This window comes from Musca autumnalis, unplaced genomic scaffold (genome assembly GCF_047663935.1).
Source record: "Musca autumnalis isolate F117 unplaced genomic scaffold, ASM4766393v1 scaffold_2, whole genome shotgun sequence".
In the NCBI taxonomy this organism is placed as follows: domain Eukaryota; kingdom Metazoa; phylum Arthropoda; class Insecta; order Diptera; family Muscidae; genus Musca; species Musca autumnalis.
The window spans coordinates 34,450,078-34,469,386 of record NW_027411755.1 but is presented as its reverse complement, the minus strand read 5'-3'; the positions used below and the strand labels follow the sequence as shown (position 1 = coordinate 34,469,386).

Here is a 19,309-nt window from a genome sequence, read left to right as displayed (position 1 = left end):
CGCAGATTGTTCTCACGGTCACTATTACGATGGCACCACTTTCGTTTCTACGACAAGTCTATATATTCTGAGATAATGGCTTAAAAGCCAAAAACCCCTACGGGTGTGCACGACAACTTGCGGATTGAGTATCCGATTGAGCTGAAACTTTGCATATCGTAAAATTTCGCCCAAACGAGCATCTAGTTCCAGAAAGTCCTATATCAGACAACACCTTGTGGTATCTACCGCACAAAATTAAAAAAAATTAACCGTTTTGAAATTTTTACCGGAGGTACTCCATGTGGTCCCTTTTACTATCTTACTATCCTACGGTGACTAACTATTCTGACTGGTATGTATAATTATGTTCAATTCCCATGTGAACTATGCCGATACATTCCTTCTGATATCAACTCCGTAAACATTCAACAGTTTTCTTCAAAGACGTTTACTTATGCCAAATTTAAAGAAGATCTATTTTGATTTCACCAGACAATCGGAAATGACTAAATCGACACAGAAATGAATACATCCTCTATCTTATTGACGAGGTGGAAAAGGCAATGCAAATAATTTAATATTGATCTATTAAACATTTTTCCTTTCCTCGGTCATAACAATGAAAACTCTTTCATAACTCCTCAGATCAGATTGTTGAGATCGATTTGAAATTTTGACATCTATAATTCATCAATTAAGGCAATATATTTTTTTTCTGAAATCTAACACCAATTGGCGGTAACTTGTTTCCCGCAGGGCATTGTACTTCGTGCTGAACTTATAGATAAAAATAATATCGCATGGTCGACTCCCTCCTGCTGTAGTCACTTCTGACTTCTTTTTACCATCTACATATGTTGAGAATTGAATGTGCAAAATTTAACATAAATGAATATTAACTTTTCTGCAGTAATAAAACTAAAAATTGTCAATTAGTGTAGAATTTGATTTTATTATTGTTTATATTAGCTTCCTACATTAGTGACGTTATCGTCGAAGCAAATAATATATTTATACAACCATTCAAAGCAAACCAAAAAATTGTGCAGTTAATCTTCTTTAAGCTATTTTTTAGTTTTATGACATCTTAAATCATTTATAGGCACTTTAAATGGAACTCGCAAAAATAAAACATTTTGGGTAGTTAAATTGTTATTTTAATAAATGTTTATTTATAGCTTACGAATAATTATGCTTAGCAAATGGAAAATCAATATAATTTGAGATTTAAATTTGCGATTAATAGATGGAAATGAGTTCGCAAAATAAATGGCTAAAATGTGGTTTTTTTTGTTTAAATTGATTTTCGAATGCTGTTAATTTACATTTTCTGAAATGAAGATGTTCCTTCGAAATGAGTTCAAATAATGCATGATGGGTAGACAGCGGAATCCTACGCAAATGCATATATGGTTAGGATGGTCGTAGAGAAAATCTGACTACACAGAATTGGGCTAATGCGTCTGAGGATAAAAAAGTGGACTGGAAAACCTCCCAGTATCAATACATGAAAATAAAAAGAAACAAAAAAAAGACGATTTGCGTACATTTCTGCAATGGCCTGTTTATTTAAAGAGCTGCTTACCGTTGAGATTAGGCCCAGAAATTTTTGCATATCGTACATATTTTGACATATTATTACATATTTGTATAAAATGGGCATATGTAAAACCATATGCAAAAATATTTACAAAGAGTTGTGGTCTAAAAATCCAACCGAAATGGATGAAATGTGGTATTAAGTCTTCGTTAGGGGTATGAAACTTTCCACATGAAATTTGTCAGTTGGTCCGCGTCTTCGTATAGCCCCCATAGAACGGTACCTCCCGATTTTCGCTATTTAGAAGGTTGTGGACACAGTAATCCACCGAAATGGCTGAAATCTGGTATTTGGTCTTCATTTGTCGTATTAAAAGTTCCATATGAAATTTGTCGGTACAGATCCACGTCTTCATATAGCCCCCATAGAACGGTACCCACCGATTTTCGGTATTTAGAAGGTTGTGGCCTCAATATCCCTCCGAAATGGCTGAAATTTGGAGGTACAAAACTTTCCACCTGAAATTTTTCGGTATAGGTCTACGTCTTTTTATAGCCCTTATAGAACGGTACCTCCGGATTTCTGGTATTTAGAAGGTTGTAGCCTCAATATCCCTTCGAAATGGGTGAAATTTGGTATAAGGTCTTCCTTGTGGGTAAACAACTTTCCACCTAAAATTTGTGGGATTAAGTTCAGGCCTTCATATAGCCCCCATAGAACGATACCTCCCGATTTTCGGTGTTTTGAAGGTTGAGTCTGTGGTTATACATCGCTCTATTATATTGATTTGTCTGAAAATAATTTTAAACAGAAAAATTGTACATACAAACATTTTTGTACCTATTACTGAAATATTTGTTGCATATGAAAATATGTAAAATGCATACATTTTGCATATGCAAAAATATATGCATTTTGCATAATTTTGCATATGTCATATGTTTTTTTTGATTGCAATTTAATCAACCCTTTCTAAAAGAAAGTGTGATTCTATAGACCCTTTCTGAAAGAAAATTTGCTTCTATAGATCCCTTGTGAAAGAAAGGGTGCTACTATAGACCCTTTCTGAAAGAAAGGGTGTTCATATAGACCCTTTCTAAAAGAAAGGGTGTTCATATAGACCCTTTCTAAAAGAAGGGGTGCTTTTATAGACCCTTTCTAAAACAAGGGGTGCTTCTATAGACCCGTTCTGAAAGAAAGTTTGCTTCTATAGATCCCTTCTGAAAGAAAGGGTGCTTCTTTAGACCCTTTCTAAAAGAAAGGGTGCTTCTTTAGGCTCTTTCTAAAAGAAAGGGTGCTTCTTTAGACCCTTTCTAAAAGAAAGGGTGCTTCTTTAGACCCTTTCTAAAAGAAAGGGTGCTTCTTTAGTCCCTTTCTAAAAGAAAGGGTGCTTCTTTAGACCCTTTCTAAAAGAAAGGGTGCTTCTTTAGTCCCTTTCTAAAAGAAAGGATGCTTCTTTAGACCCTTTCTAAAAGAAGGCGTGCTTCTTTAGACCCTTTCTAAAAGAAGGCGTGCTTCTTTAGACCCTTTCTAAAAGCAGGCGTGCTTCTTTAGACCCTTTCTAAAAGAAGGCGTGCTTCTTTAGACCCTTTCTAAAAGAAAGGGTGCTTCTTTAGACCCTTTCTAAAAGAAAGGGTGCTTCTTTTGACACTTGCTGAAAGAAAGGGTGCTTCTTTTGACCCTTTCTGAAAGAAACGGTGCTTCTTTAGACCCTTTCTGAAAGAAAGGGTGCTTTTATAGACCCTTTCTAAAAGAAAGGGTGCTTCTTTAGACCCTTTCTAAAAGAAAGGGTGCTTCTTTAGACCCTTTCTAAAAGAAAGGGTGCTTCTTTAGACCCTTTCTAAAAGAAAGGGTGCTTCTTTAAACCCTTTCTAATAGAAAGGGTGCTTCTTTAGACCCTTTCTAAAAGAAAGGGTGCTTCTTTAGACCCTTTCTTAAAGAAAGGGTGCTTCTTTAGACCCTTTCTAAAAGAAAGGGTGCTTCTTTAGACCCTTTCTAAAAGAAGGGTGCTTCTTTAGACCCTTTTTAAAAGAAAGGGTGCTTCTTTAGACCCTTTCTAAAAGAAAGGGTGCTTCTTTAGACCCTTTCTAAAAGAAAGGGTGCTTCTTTAGACCCTTTCTAAAAGAAAGGGTGCTTCTTTAGACCCTTTCTAAAAGAAAGGGTGCTTCTTTAGACCCTTTCTAAAAGAAAGGGTGCTTCTTTAGACCCTTTCTAAAAGAAAGAGTGCTTCTATAGACCCTTTCTGAAAGAAAGAGTGCTTCTATAGACCCTTTCTGAAAGAAAGGGTGCGTTTTTAGACCCTTTCTGAAAGAAAGAGTGCTTCTATAGAACCTTTCTAAAAGAAAGGGTGCTTTTTAGTCCCTGTCTGAAATAAAGGTTGCTTCTATATATTCCTTCTGAAATAAAGGTTGCTTCTATAGATTCCTTTTGAAAGAAAGGGTGCGTTAATTGTCCCTTCCTGAAAGAAAGGGTCCTTCTGTTGTCCCTTTCTGAAAGAAAGGGTCCTTCTGTTGTCGCTTTCTGAAAGAAAGAGCCCATCTATTGTCATTTGCTGAAAAGAAGGATCCTTCTGTTGTCCCTTTCTGAAAGGAAGGGTGCTTCTGCTGTCCATTTCTGTAGGAAAGGGTGCTTCTATAGTCCCTTTCTGAAAAGAAGGGCCCTTCTATAGTTCCTTTCTGAAAAGAAGGGCCCTTCTATAGTTCCTTTCTGAAAAGAAGGTCCTTCTGTTGTCCCTTTCTAAAAGAAAGGGTACTTCTATAGTCCATTTCTGTAGTCCTTTTCTGAAAGAAAGGGTGCTGCTATAGTCCCTTTCTGAAAGAAAGGTTCCTTCTATTGTCCTTTTCTGAAAGAAAGTGTCTCGCTATTGCAACTTCCTGAATATTAAGGTCCCTCTGTTGTCCCTTTCTGAAAGAAAGGTTCCTTCTATTGTCCCTTTCTGAAAGAAAGGTTCCTTCTATTGTCCTTTTCTGAAAGAAAGGTTCCTTCTATTGTCCCTTTCGAATAGAAATGCCCTTCTTTTGATCCTTTCTGAAAGAAAGGGTGCTTCTATAGACCGTTTCTGAAAGAAATGCTGCGTCTGTAGACCCTTTCTGAAATAAAGGGTGATTCTATAGTACCTTTCTTAAAGAAAGGTTCTATCTATAGTAGCTTTCTAAATTATTATTATCTAAAGGTGTGACAGAAATATAAATTAGAGATAATTTTCATGCAATTTTAATCAAAAACAATTAGTTGTGAAATAAACTAAATTCCATCCAATTCTTTAGCTAGCTTTTATTAGTATTTAAACAGAATTCTGTGCAGAAAATCAAGTTTTACGACAATTTTGTTCCGGTACTTGTGTCTGGTAACACAAATGACTCTTTTTTTCCAAATGCTGCATGTTCACCTTTGACTTGTAGATAACTTTACAAAGTTTATCAACTGCCAGCCACACAAATACATTCATACATACGTATATATTCCACACATGAATAGAATTGTGTTATAATTATATTTTTGTATTTTCTATGCCATAATTGAAGTCTCGTTGCGCTGCGTTTTTTAATATTTTTTTTTTTGCTGAACAACTTTTTATTAGTCCAAAGCAATTGCAAAGAAAGAAAAAAAACTTAATTTAGTCAATGATATTGTAAAAAATGGTTTACCTTCAAGGTCGTTTACTTGGCTTACAAGCAAATGACCGGCCGCAACCTGAAACATTGACTGGCTGACTAGTGGTTGGTGGTCAATGGAATTGACGGACCATTGAACAGCTGGACGGACGGACGGTCGAACGTCGTACCACTGAACCAAATAAGTTCATTCTGAAATGAAATGTTGTTGGCGTTGTTGTTTTTGTTGTCGTTATAATTTACTGCAAAAACTTACAATTTTCTTTTAATTATTGCAAAACAAAGAATCTATTCAAGCCATAGCTGATTACGGATATGATGAATATTTGTGGATATTGCACAAATCTGCTGCTGCTGTTGCTGGCCATGTATAGCTCATAAAGTTGATTTGTTTTGTTTTCAAAACAAATTAGTAGCTCTTAATAAAACAGCCTTATTTAGCTGCTCGGATAATTATATGAAATTGTTGCCTGGTACTGGACAAGAAAATTAATTTAAAATCATTACAAATAATGAGAAAAAAAATAACTAATCAAAATAAGGCGTTTCTATGAATGAATTACTTTGCCACCACCACCACTGACTGCTCTTATTGCAATCAATCAGTCATCACTTTTAAAGCTCACCAGCTGAGCTCAACAATGGCTGGTATTGTTTAACGCCATGCGATTCTATCTCAAACACGGATGTAGTGCAATGAAAATGATTCTGTGTTTTTTTTCTTTAGTCCATTTACCTTACCATAAAAAGGTTGACAATGTTGTTACAATGTCTTAAGACAGACTTTCACAAAATTGTATTTGTGAGAATATAGGGTTTGCGTCTTAAGTCTTTTGTTTTGTGAATGGAAAATAAATGACAATTTTAAAATGTTATAAACAGATTAAATAGCGTCTTACCCCCAGTTTTTGTAAAAATTGTCATTCTTCTCACACGAATTGTCAAATTTTGTAGATCGATTTATTCGCTTTAGCGCAAATGTAGATCGCTGATTTTTAAATGAGGAATCCTTAACGATATATGGAACGGGTATACGAAAAATTAGATGTGTATGTCATCAGGGGGCTGAGCTATGAATGGCTAAATTTTTACGAATATAGACGAACGAACAAAAATAAGTTACAAAAACAGGTACTTAGCATTAAAAATATAAGTTCACCGGAGATGAATTTTCCTATAAAAAAGTTCACCGGAGAAGACTTTTCCTATACAAAAGTTCAACGGAGATGACTTTTCCAACACCAAAGTTCACCGGAGATGACTTTTCCTATACAAAAGTTCACCGGAGAAAACTTTTCCAATACAAAAGTTCACCGGAGATGACTTTTCCAATACAAAAGTTCACCGGAGATGACTTTTCCATTACAAAAGTTCACCGGAGATAATTTTTCCTATACAAAAGTTCACCGGAGAAGACTTTTCATATACAAAAGTCCACCGGAGATGACTTTTCCTATACAAAAGTTCACCGGAGATGACTTTTCCTATATAAAAGTTCACCGGTGATAACTTTTGCTATACAAAAGTTCGCCGGAGATGACTTTTCCAATACAAAAGTTCACCGGAGATGACTTTTCCTATACAAAAGTTCACCGGAGAAGACTTTTCCTATACAAAAGTTCACCGGAGATGACTTTTCCAATACCAAAGTTCACCGGAGATGACTTTTCCTATACAAAAGTTCACCGGAGAAGACTTTTCCAATACCAAAGTTCACCGGAGATGACTTTTCCTATACAAAAGTTCACCGGAGAAAACTTTTCCAATACAAAAGTTCACCGGAGAAGACTTTTCATATACAAAAGTTCACCGGAGATGACTTTTCCTATACAAAAGTTCACCGGAGATGACTTTTCCTATACAAAAGTTCAACGGAGATGACTTTTCCAATACAAAAGTTCGCCGGAGATGACTTTTCCAATACAAAAGTTCACCGGAGATGACTTTTCCTATACAAAAGTTTACCGGAAATAACTTTTCCAATACGAAAGTTCACCGGAGATGACTTTTCCAATACAAAAGTTCACCGGAAATGACTTTTCCAATACGAAAGTTCACCGGAGATGACTTTTCCAATACAAAAGTTCACCGGAGATTACTTTTCCTATACAAAAGTTCGCCGGAGATGACTTTTCCAATTCAAAAGTTCACCGGAGAAGACTTTTCCTATACAAAAGTTCACCGGAGATGACTTTTCCTATACAAAAGTTCACCGGAGATGACTTTTCCTATACAAAAGTTCATCGGAGATGACTTTTCCTATACAAAAGTTCACCTGAGATAACTTTTGCTATACAAAAGTTCACCGGAAATAGCTTTTCCAATACGAAAGTTCGCCGGAGATGACTTTTCCAATACAAAAGTTCACCGGAGATGACTTTTCCAATACAAAAGTTCACCGGAGATGACTTTTCCATTACAAAAGTTCACCGGAGAAGACTTTGCCTATACAAAAGTGCACCGGAGATGACTTTTCCTATAGAAAAGTTCACCGGAAAAGACTTTTCCTATACAAAAGTTCAACGGAGATGACTTTTCCATTGCAAAAGTTCACCGGAGAATACTTTTCCTATACAAAAGTTCGCCGGAGATGACTTTTCCAATACAAAAGTTCACCGGAGATGACTTTTCCAATACAAAAGTTCACCGGAGATGACTTTTCCAATACAAAAGTTCACCGGAGATGACTTTTCCATTACAAAAGTTCACCGGAGAAGACTTTGCCTATACAAAAGTTCACCGGAGATGACTTTTCCTATAGAAAAGTTCACCGGAAAAGATTTTTCCTATACAAAAGTTCGCCGGAGATGACTTTTCCAATACAAAAGTTCAGCGGAGATGACTTTTCCTACACAAAAGTTCACCGGAGATGACTTTTCCAATACAAAAGTTCACCGGAGATGACTTTTCCATTACAAAAGTTCACCGGAGATAATTTCTCCTATACAAAAGTTCACCGGAGAAGACTTTTCCTATACAAAAGTTCACCGGAGATGACTTTTCCTATACAAAAGTTCACCGGAGATGACTTTTCCAATACAAAAGTTCAGCGGAGATGACTTTTCCTACACAAAAGTTCACCGGAGATGACTTTTCCAATACAAAAGTTCAGCGGAGATGACTTTTCCTACACAAAAGTTCACCGGAGATGACTTTTCCAATACAAAAGTTCACCGGAGATGACTTTTCCATTACAAAAGTTCACCGGAGATAATTTCTCCTATACAAAAGTTCACCGGAGAAGACTTTTCCTATACAAAAGTTCACCGGAGATGACTTTTCCTATACAAAAGTTCACCGGAGATAAATTTTGCTATACAAAAGTTCACCGGAAATGACTTTTCCAATACGAAAGTTCGCCGGAGATGACTTTTCCAATACAAAAGTTCACCGGAGATGACTTTTCCAATACAAAAGTTCACCGGAGATGACTTTTCCTATACAAAAGTTCACCGGAGATGACTTTTCCATTACAAAAGTTCACCGGAGAAGACTTTTCCTATACAAAAGTTCACCGGAGATGACTTTTCCTATAGAAAAGTTCACCGGAAAAGACTTTTCCTATACAAAAGTTCGCCGGAGATGACTTTTCCAATACAAAAGTTCAGCGGAGATGACTTTTCCTACACAAAAGTTCACCGGAGATGACTTTTCCAATACAAAAGTTCACCGGAGATGACTTTTCCATTACAAAAGTTCACCGGAGATAATTTCTCCTATACAAAAGTTCACCGGAAAAGACTTTTCCTATACAAAAGTTCAACGGAGATGACTTTTCCAATACAAAAGTTCACCGGAGAAGACTTTTCCAATACAAAAGTTCACCGGAGATGACTTTTCCTATAGAAAAGTTCACCGGAAAAGACTTTTCCTATACAAAAGTTCGCCGGAGATGACTTTTTCAATACAAAAGTTCACCGGAGATGACTTTTCCTATACAAAAGTTCACCGGAGATGACTTTTCCATTACAAAAGTTCACCGGAGATGACTTTTCCAATACAAAAGTTCACCGGAGATGACTTTTCCATTACAAAAGTTCACCGGAGAAGACTTTGCCTATACAAAAGTTCACCGGAGATGACTTTTCCTATAGAAAAGTTCACCGGAAAAGACTTTTCCTATACAAAAGTTCAACGGAGATGACTTTTCCATTGCAAAAGTTCACCGGAGAATACTTTTCCTATACAAAAGTTCGCCGGAGATGACTTTTCCAATACAAAAGTTCACCGGAGATGACTTTTCCAATACAAAAGTTCACCGGAGATGACTTTTCCAATACAAAAGTTCACCGGAGATGACTTTTCCATTACGAAAGTTCACCGGAGAAGACTTTGCCTATACAAAAGTTCACCGGAGATGACTTTTCCTATAGAAAAGTTCACCGGAAAAGACTTTTCCTATACAAAAGTTCAACGGAGATGACTTTTCCATTGCAAAAGTTCACCGGAGAATACTTTTCCTATACAAAAGTTCGCCGGAGATGACTTTTCCAATACAAAAGTTCACCGCAGATGACTTTTTCTATACAAAAGTTCACCGGAGATGACTTTTCCATTGCAAAAGTTCACCGGAGAATACTTTTCCTATACAAAAGTTCACCGGAAAAGACTTTTCCTATACAAAAGTTCAACGGAGATGACTTTTCCAATAGAAAAGTTCACCGGAGATGACTTTTCCAGTACAAAAGTTCACCGGAGATGACTTTTTCAATATAAAAGTTCACCGGAGATGACTTTTCTATTACAAAAGTTCACCGGAGATAATTTCTCCTATACAAAAGTTCACCGGAGAAGACTTTTCCTATACAAAAGTTCACCGGAGATGACTTTTCCTATACAAAAATTCACCGGAAATGACTTTTCCTATACAAAAGTTCACCGGAGATAACTTTTGCTATACAAAAGTTCACCGGAAATGACGTTTCCAATACGAAAGTTCACCGGAGATGACTTTTCCAATACAAAAGTTCGCCGGAGATGACTTTTCCAATACAAAAGTTCACCGGAGATGACTTTTCCTATACAAAAGTTCACCGGAGATGACTTTTCCTATACAAAAGTTCACCGGAGATGACTTTTCCTATAGAAAAGTTCACCGGAAAAGACTTTTCCTATACAAAAGTTCAACGGAGATGACTTTTCCAATACAAAAGTTCACCGGAGATGACTTTTCCAATACAAAAGTTCACCGGAGATGACTTTTCCAATACAAAAGTTCTCCGGAGATGACTTTTCCATTACAAAAGTTCACCGGAGATAATTTCTCCTATACAAAAGTTCACCGGAAAAGACTTTTCCTATACAAAAGTTCAACGGAGATGACTTTTCCTATACAAAAGTTCGCCGGAGATGACTTTTCCAATACAAAAGTTCACCGGAGATGACTTTTCCTATACAAAAGTTCGCCGGAGATGACTTTTCCAATACAAAAGTTCACCGGAGATGACTTTTCCTATACAAAACTTCGCCGGAGATGACTTTTCCAATACAAAAGTTCACCGGAGATGACTTTTCCTATACAAAAGTTCGCCGGAGACGACTTTTCCAATACAAAAGTTCACCGGAGATGACTTTTCCTATACAAAAGTTCACCGGAGATGACTTTTCCTATACAAAAGTTCGCCGGAGATGACTTTTCCAATACAAAAGTTCACCGGAGATGACTTTTCCTATACAAAAGTTCACCGGAGATGACTTTTCCAATACAAAAGTTCACCGGAGATGACTTTTCCTATACAAAAGTTCACCGGAGATGACTTTTCTAATACAAAAAATCACCGCAGATGACTTTTCCATTACAAAAGTTCACCGGAGATAATTTTTCCTATACAAAAGTTCACCGGAGATAACTTTTGCTATACAAAAGTTCACCGGAAATGACTTTTCCAATACGAAAGTTCACCGGAGATGACTTTTCCAATACAAAAGTTCACCGGAGATGACTTTGCCTATACAAAAGTTCACCGGAGATGACTTTTCCAATACAAAAGTTCACCGGAGATGACTTTTCCTATACAAAAGTTCGCCGGAGATGACTTTTCCAATACAAAAGTTCACCGGAGATGACTTTTCCTATACAAAAGTTCGCCGGAGATGACTTTTCCAATACAAAAGTTCACCGGAGATGACTTTTCCTATACAAAACTTCGCCGGAGATGACTTTTCCAATACAAAAGTTCACCGGAGATGACTTTTCCTATACAAAAGTTCGCCGGAGATGACTTTTCCAATACAAAAGTTCACCGGAGATGACTTTTCCTATACAAAAGTTCACCGGAGATGACTTTTCCTATACAAAAGTTCACCGGAGATGACTTTTCCTATACAAAAGTTCACCGGAGATGACTTTTCCTATACAAAAGTTCACCGGAGATGACTTTTCTAATACAAAAGATCACCGGAGATGACTTTTCCATTACAAAAGTTCACCGGAGATAATTTTTCCTATACAAAAGTTCACCGGAGATAACTTTTGCTATACAAAAGTTCACCGGAAATGACTTTTCCAATACGAAAGTTCACCGGAGATGACTTTTCCAATACAAAAGTTCACCGGAGATGACTTTGCCTATACAAAAGTTCACCGGAGATGACTTTTCCAATACAAAAGTTCACCGGAGATGACTTTTCCTATACAAAAGTTCACCGGAGATGACTTTTCTAATACAAAAGTTCAACGGAGATGACTTTTCCTATACAAAAGTTCACCGGAGATGATTTTTCCTATACAAAAGTTCACCGGAGAAGACTTTTCCTATACAAAAGTTCACCGGAGATGACTTTTCCTATACAAAAGTTCACCGGAGAAGACTTTTCCTATACAAAATTCAACGGAGATGACTTTTCTAATACAATAGTTCACCGGAGATGACTTTTCCAATACAAAAGTTCACCGGAGATGACTTTTCCAATACAAAAGTTCACCGGAGATAACTTTTCCATTACAAAAGTTCACCGGAGATAATTTTTCCTATACAAAAGTTCACCGGAGAAGACTTTTCCTATACAAAAGTTCACCGGAGATGACTTTTCCTATACAAAAGTTCACCGGAGATGACTTTTCTAATACGAAAGTTCACCGGAGACGACTTTTCCTATACAAAACTTCGCCGGAGATGACTTTTCCTATACAAAAGTTAACCGGATATGACTTTTCCTATACAAAAGTTCACCGGAGATGACTTTTCTAATACAAAACTTCGCCGGAGATGACTTTTCCTATAAAAAAGTTAACCGGATATGACTTTTCCTATACAAAAGTTCACCGGAGATGACTTTTCTAATACAAAAGTTCACCATAAAAACGCAGTTAAAACAATTTGTCTTTGAAGATTGATTATAAGGATATCAGGCATTTTTATATCCTCAGCCTTAGCGATAATGGGGGTATACACTTGGGTTATGACTTTTTTACAACCTCGTATCCCTGTATTACATTTTGATGAGTTTTTATCTAAGATTAGATCAGGCGATTCCATATAAAGCTCACGCACAAAGTCAAAAAATTTCTGCATGAGCTTTTGTTGGCAAAGTTTTGAAGTCACTATAAGCAGATTTGTAATAACTGAAAATAAGCTTTAGAGCGACACGACATAACCAAAATGGCATAACACTGTGTGTAATTGCTTGAGTCATGTGTTATTAACCATATTCTGATTCCACAGTGAGATAGAACACCAATTGCACCGTACACCATGGCAGGAAGCATTGATTTGTCCACGGAAAACATAATATGGCTGTACATCATCGGTATAAATTTCCAAATGATCTCCGAACAGACCCTAAATTGCACTTGGACACAAATGTTAAATTTTTGTGGGGGAGATATCCTAAGGAGAGGACCGATATGGGCCATTTCAGAAGTTAAACTAAGTTTAGACAAAAAATTACGAAGCCCAAATTTTGGACAAAATCGGTCTATCAGTTTGAGAGTTATTGTGCTCTCCAACTACTACAATGATGCCATAGGGTTTTTTTACAACTTTCGGGCTGTTTTCCCAAGAAGTCTTAAAGTGAACTTATCCGAAATTTTGTGTGGGAGGTACCCGAGGGATGGGCAAAGATAGTCCATATTCAAACCTGATCTATATCTGGTAGATATATTAGGATGCGTAAAGTATGGACCAAATCGCTCCGTCCCTTCAAGAGTTATCGTACACACAATTTTTCCGAACATTTTTGAACTTTTGTGGGGCAGGTACCTGAAGGAGTGAACCACTATGGCTTATCTTCGAACTTAACTTTGGATCAAATCGCCAGATCCGTTCGAGAGTTATCTTGCGCTCCAACCACTACACGCGGTGTCATAGAGGTTTTTTGAACCTTTCAGGCTAATTTCTCAGGAAGTAGGGTTTTGCCCCTGATGAAACTTGTACCGCCGCATGGGAGGCCGTGAATACAAGATGCTACATCAAAAATCAAAACGATTCGAGAGCAGGTCCTAAACTAAACATTTCCGAAATATTGTGTGGGAGGTACCCGAAGGAGTGGACCGATTGAGTTCATATTGAAACGTTATCTAAGTCTGGTACACATTTCACGATGGGCAAAGTATGGACCAAATCGGTTACTCCCTTCAAGAGTTATCGTGCGCACAAATTTTGCGCACATTTTCGAACTTTTGTGGGGGAGGTACCGAAAAGAGTGGACCGATATAGTCCATCTTCGAACTTAAACTAAGTTTAGGTAAAATATTACGAAAGCCAAAATTTGAACCGAATCGGTTTATCCGTTCGAGAGTTATCGTGCGCTCCAGCCAGCCAGACAGACAGACGGACGGAAATTGCTCAATCGACTCCAAATTGTCTGAAACACATTTCGTCCAAACATACTTGGGGTCTAAAACCATTATTTCGATGAGGCACATTTTGCCCGTATGAAAGTATATATACCCTCGTTAGCATAAATGCTGAGGGTATAAAAATTAAGTTTCAGTGTTTTATTTATAAATACGCTTAAAACTAGAAAATAATTTGCCGCTTAGCCTCAATAGGTATATTCTTCCACATGATGTAATCTCTATTGCCGTTTAATTTTGCCACCATTTTTAATTTAAATGCAAGCGTTTTATTTGAGAGATTCCATCATGAGGAAGAATATACTTATTAAGGCTAAGCGACAAATTATTTTCTAGTTTTAAGTGCATTTATAAATAAAACACTGAAACTTAATTTTTTAATTATTTTTTTATTTTTAACGTTTTAGTCCATAACCGAATTACAGTTAATTTAGGCCGAACATTTACATAAAAACTACAAATTGCCTGAAATCGAGTGGTACCGTTATATGGGGCAAAACACCAAAATCTTACCCAAGTCCACAATTTTTGGTGGAGGAGTTTCTGTACAATTGGTAACTCCAAATGCCAAGTTACAGCCAATTCGGACAAAAAAATTAAGACAAAATCCTTAAAACACCTGAAATCGGGTGGTACAGCTATATGGGTGCTATAGGAAAAAATGGACTCATATTGGTTTCATATCCATGTATTGTCTTCCAAATCTGAAAAGTTCGATGAGTTACTAGATTTGAACTAAACGGACACCAAAGCAAGTTAATAAAACAAAGTAAAAATAAATTCCGTAGAAAAGTAATGCCCAGGGCAAGTGGTGTAGGGTGTCGCATGGTTGGCTTCGTCCGACTATAGCCTTCTCTTACTTGTTTTAGAACTGTTGAGGTGGGAATTTGTTTTAATTTTGCTTAACACTTTCCCAACATAAACTTCTATATCTAAAAAAATGGTACAACCTATGAAAAATTACATAAGCCAGTCTTGTAGAGAATTTTCACAGCTATAAGATTTTCTCAGGTCCCATGCCGATAAGACTTGCCGTATTCAAGCAAAATCGCGAAACCTTAACAAAAAACCTAAAAATGTAAACTGAGCTTCTTTATCTCAAAAATGGTACAGCCTGAGAACAAATCCTAAACATCAATCCTGTAGAGAATTTTCACAGCTACAACATTTTCTTTAGCTCCATTTCGATTGGACCGCAAGTCCAAGCAAAATCGTGAAAACCTAAAAAACACCTAAAAATGTGAATATTGACCGCTATTTATTTAAATATCCCTACAGCGATTTTTTCTTGTTTTTGGATTTTTCTCATCTATGAATATTGCTGTTTCAGAATCCACAAAAACTCCCCTGTGTAAGCGGTTTTCATTAAAAGTTAGTTAAGGCGCACCCTTCATGACATTGTTTTATAAGGGGGCGATACAGTCTGTGCATTGTCCCAATTTGAACTTCAATATCTCAAAAATGGTAAAACCTACGAACAACATTTTTTTCAGTCTCATTTTGATAGGAGTTGCGGTTTCTAAGCAAAATCGTGAAAACCTAAACAACCCCTAAAAATATCAACTTGAATCGCGATTTATTCAAAAAGCGCTCCTGCGACTTTTTTTTTGTTTTTTGATTTTTCTCATCTATGAACATTGTAGTTTCAGAATCCGCATAAACGTCCCAGGTGTAAGCACCTTCCATTTAAATTTGATTCAAGAGCACCGTGCACTTCATATTTTTATTTTTTTATTTTACTCTCTATGGGATTTGAACATGAGAACTTTAGATTTGTAGCCGAACCCACTACACACTAGGCCACGCCTACGAACATTAAGGGATGTTTAAATGCTTACATGTGCATCACCAACTGTTCTTTGTTTTTATACTCTCCACCATAATATGGAGGCTATAATTAAATTTGTCATTCCGTTTCTAATACATCGAAATATTCATCGGAGACCCTATAAAGTATATATGTATATTCTTGATCAGGGTAAAATTCTAAGTCGATATAGCCATGTCCGTCTGTCCGTCTGTCCGTCCGTCTGTTGAAATCAAGATACAGCTCGCAATTTTTAAGATAGAGCTTTTCAATTTCGCGTAGAAGTTTCTATTACTTTTAGGATGTTTGGTATTGCAAATGGGCTATATCGGTCCACGTTTTGATATAGCTCCCATAGAACGGTACTACCCGATTTTCGGTATTTTAAAGGTTTTAGCTTCATTATCACACCGAATGGCTGAAATTTGGTACTCAGTCTTCGTTCTGGGTATAGAACTTTTTCCCAGAATTTTGTCTGTATAGGTCCACGCCTTCATATAGCCCCATAGAACGGTAGCTCCCGATTTTCGGTATTTTAAAGGTTGTGGCCTCAATATTCCTCCGAAATGGCTGAAATTTGTTATTTAGTCTTCATTTGGGGTATACAATTTTTCATATGAATTTTGTCGGTATAGGCCCACGCTTTCATATATCCCCCATAAAACGGTACCTCCCCATTTTCGGTATTTTGAAGGTTGTGCCCTCAATATTCCGCCTTCATATAGCACTCATAGAACGGTAGTCTTCATTTGGGGTATAAAACTTTCCCCCAGAAATATGTCGGTACAGATCCACACCTTAATACAGCCCCCATAGAACAGTACCTCGCCATATTCGGTATTTTGAAGGTTGTGGCCTCAATATTCCACCGAAATGGCTGAAATTTGGTAATTAGTCTTCACTTGAGATGCAAAACTTTCCGAATGAGATTTTTCGGTATAGGTCCACGCCGGTATAGTCCACATAGAACGGTAATTCCCGATTTTCGGTATTTTGAAGGTTGTGACCTCAATATTCCTCCGACATGGCTGAAATTTGGTATTTGGTCTTCATTTGGGGTATAAAACTTTAAGCAGTTTGTTGATTGATCGAATAAACGGATTTCATCGAATATAAAACAGTGCGCCCGTTATGTAGTTTTGAATGACGTATTCCGTAGGTAGCACGTGATATGTTAATTAAATTAGAATATTTTATTGAATAAATTAATTATTGATAATTCTTGCATTGCTGTGTTTTGCGTATTGTTTGAAAGTTCTAATTGCGACCATAACTAATTAATCATTTGCGAATCAAGAATCAACAAGAAGAAGAATGTGGAAATATTAACAACACGCGAATAATTTGCAAATGCTAAGGCTTGTATTGATCATTATAGACTTCCTAATGCAGATTCTTTTTAAATAATTTTTATATTTATTTACTACTTAGGTGGCCCGTGACAGACCACTTATCGTATAACCTGAACTAAGAGTACATTTCCAAAATCTCCCGTTAATTTTCAAAACCTTCTTGAATTTTCGATGCGAGAAAAAACGCGGTGCTCCGATGTTATCATAAAAAGGCAATAACAAGTAAAAATAATCAGTAGACTTTGCCGACAACTAAATGTCATCAACCTTTGTCTGGAAAAAACGTAACAAAAGAAATCTTGGAAGTTTTTAGCGTAATTTTTTTAGGCATTTCAGTAGTGCGATTCTCTATGCCATTTGTTGAGTTACCGGCATAAATAGGCTCCAAAGAAGTACTACATTGTAGATTAATCCGTAAATGTTTAAACCAATACAAGCGTATTTTTGGCAAATATAAAGCGTTTTTTTAAATATTGTATAGGGGAGGTACCCCGCCCCCTCCGGAATGCAATATGTAGCCCGAACTTACCTACATTTTTAGGACCCAAAGACTTGACCACGTCCACTTTTTAAAATATGTTACATCTACAAAACTACTGAACCGAGTTTCCTGAAATTTTCCGGGAACGTACAAGGATGGTCTCCATTCCCTGAAAATTTCAGGAAAATCGGTTCAGTAGTTTTGTAGATGTAACATATTTTAAAAAGTGGGCGTGGTCAAGTCTTTTGGTCCTAAAAAGTAGGTAAGGTCAGAGATACATCCACAATGGTCTTGCTAATTAATTTCCAAACTGATACATTCGTAATTATTTTAAATATAGCATTTTTAAAAAATATGGTATAGGGGAAGTACACTGCCCCCTCCGAAACTAAATTTGTAGCTCTATTTTAACCGGGGGACATCCCTGTTTATTCCATGACAATTTCAGGAAAATCAGTTCCGTAGTTTTTGTAGAAAAAATTAAAACTGAAAATTTCTTTGCATAGAAACCTATTTTGGGTCTTGACGAACATTTCAGAAAAAGAATTATCCAAATCGGTCCAGCCGTTCTCAACTGGTGCCAACCATTACCAACCAACGACATTTGATTTTTATTTATAAAGATATAATAATTCGATTTCTGATACCGGATTCCCGTTGATGATTTTAATATTCTTTCTAAAGGTGTGCCCATGGGCGTAGCCAGGAAAAGGTAGGGAGGGGCGGCTGCCCCCCTCTAGATCCTACAAAACAGTTAATTTTTATGTAAAAAATTATAAATATTACGAAAAAACAAGCAATAATACTCCTAGGATGTTTGGTGCTGAAAATGGGCAATATCGGTCCACGTTTTGATACAGCCTTCATAGAACTATATCTCCCGGTTTTCGGTATTGTAGAAGTTGTGGAAGGTTAGTTTTCCATGGGGATATAAAAATTTCTACTTTTCGGTATTGCTCAACGTCTGCATATAGAACCGTAACTCCCGATTTTCGGTATTTTTTAAGGTTGTAATATCCCACCGAAATGGCTGAAATTTGGTATTTAGTCTTCGTTCTGTGTGAAAACCTGAAATTTGTCGATATAGGTCTTCACTTTCATATAGCCCCCATAGAGCTGTACCTCACGATTTTTCATATTTTGAAGCTTATGGAACGAATATCTAATCGGAATTGCTAAAATTTGGGGGTTATAAAACTTCGTTGGGGTTATAAAACTTTACGCCTGAAATTTGTCGGTATAGGTCCACGCCTTCACATAGCCCCCATAGAACGGTACCTCCCCATTTTCGGTATTTTGAAGGTTGTGGCTTCAATAGAAAAACCAAGTGACTGAAATTTGGTATTTAGTCTTCCATGGGGTTATAAAATATTCCAGAAGAGAACTATCAGTATGTTTCCACGTCTTCTTATATCCCCCTATAGAAGCATACCTCCCGATTTTCAGTATTTTGTAAGCTTTAAGCCACATTATAATATAATTGTTCCACAAACATCCCAGATGGGACCAGGGAGACTTTTTTCATATCAACTAGTGCTCCCCGATTCATATTAGCTCAATGATATGGGACCTACTGTTTATCGCCGAGTCCGAACGGCGTGTCTTAAGACACTACTTTGTAGAGAAGTTTTACAGGGATGAAATACTCAGGAAATGTCGCCAACAGTAGTGAGGGGTATTTTTTCACCGTTGAAAATTATTTATGTTGTCTGGCCGGGGAATCGAATCCACGACCT

The 19,309-nt window shown here is 36.9% G+C and overlaps 1 protein-coding gene across 2 annotated transcripts in view; it reads left to right on the top strand.

Annotated features, from left to right (window-relative positions):
- The window catches only part of Ance-3 (angiotensin-converting enzyme Ance-3), a 511,373-nt gene that overhangs the window by 321,147 nt on the left and 170,917 nt on the right, over positions 1-19,309 (top strand). The gene's annotated exons all lie outside the window — the stretch shown is intronic.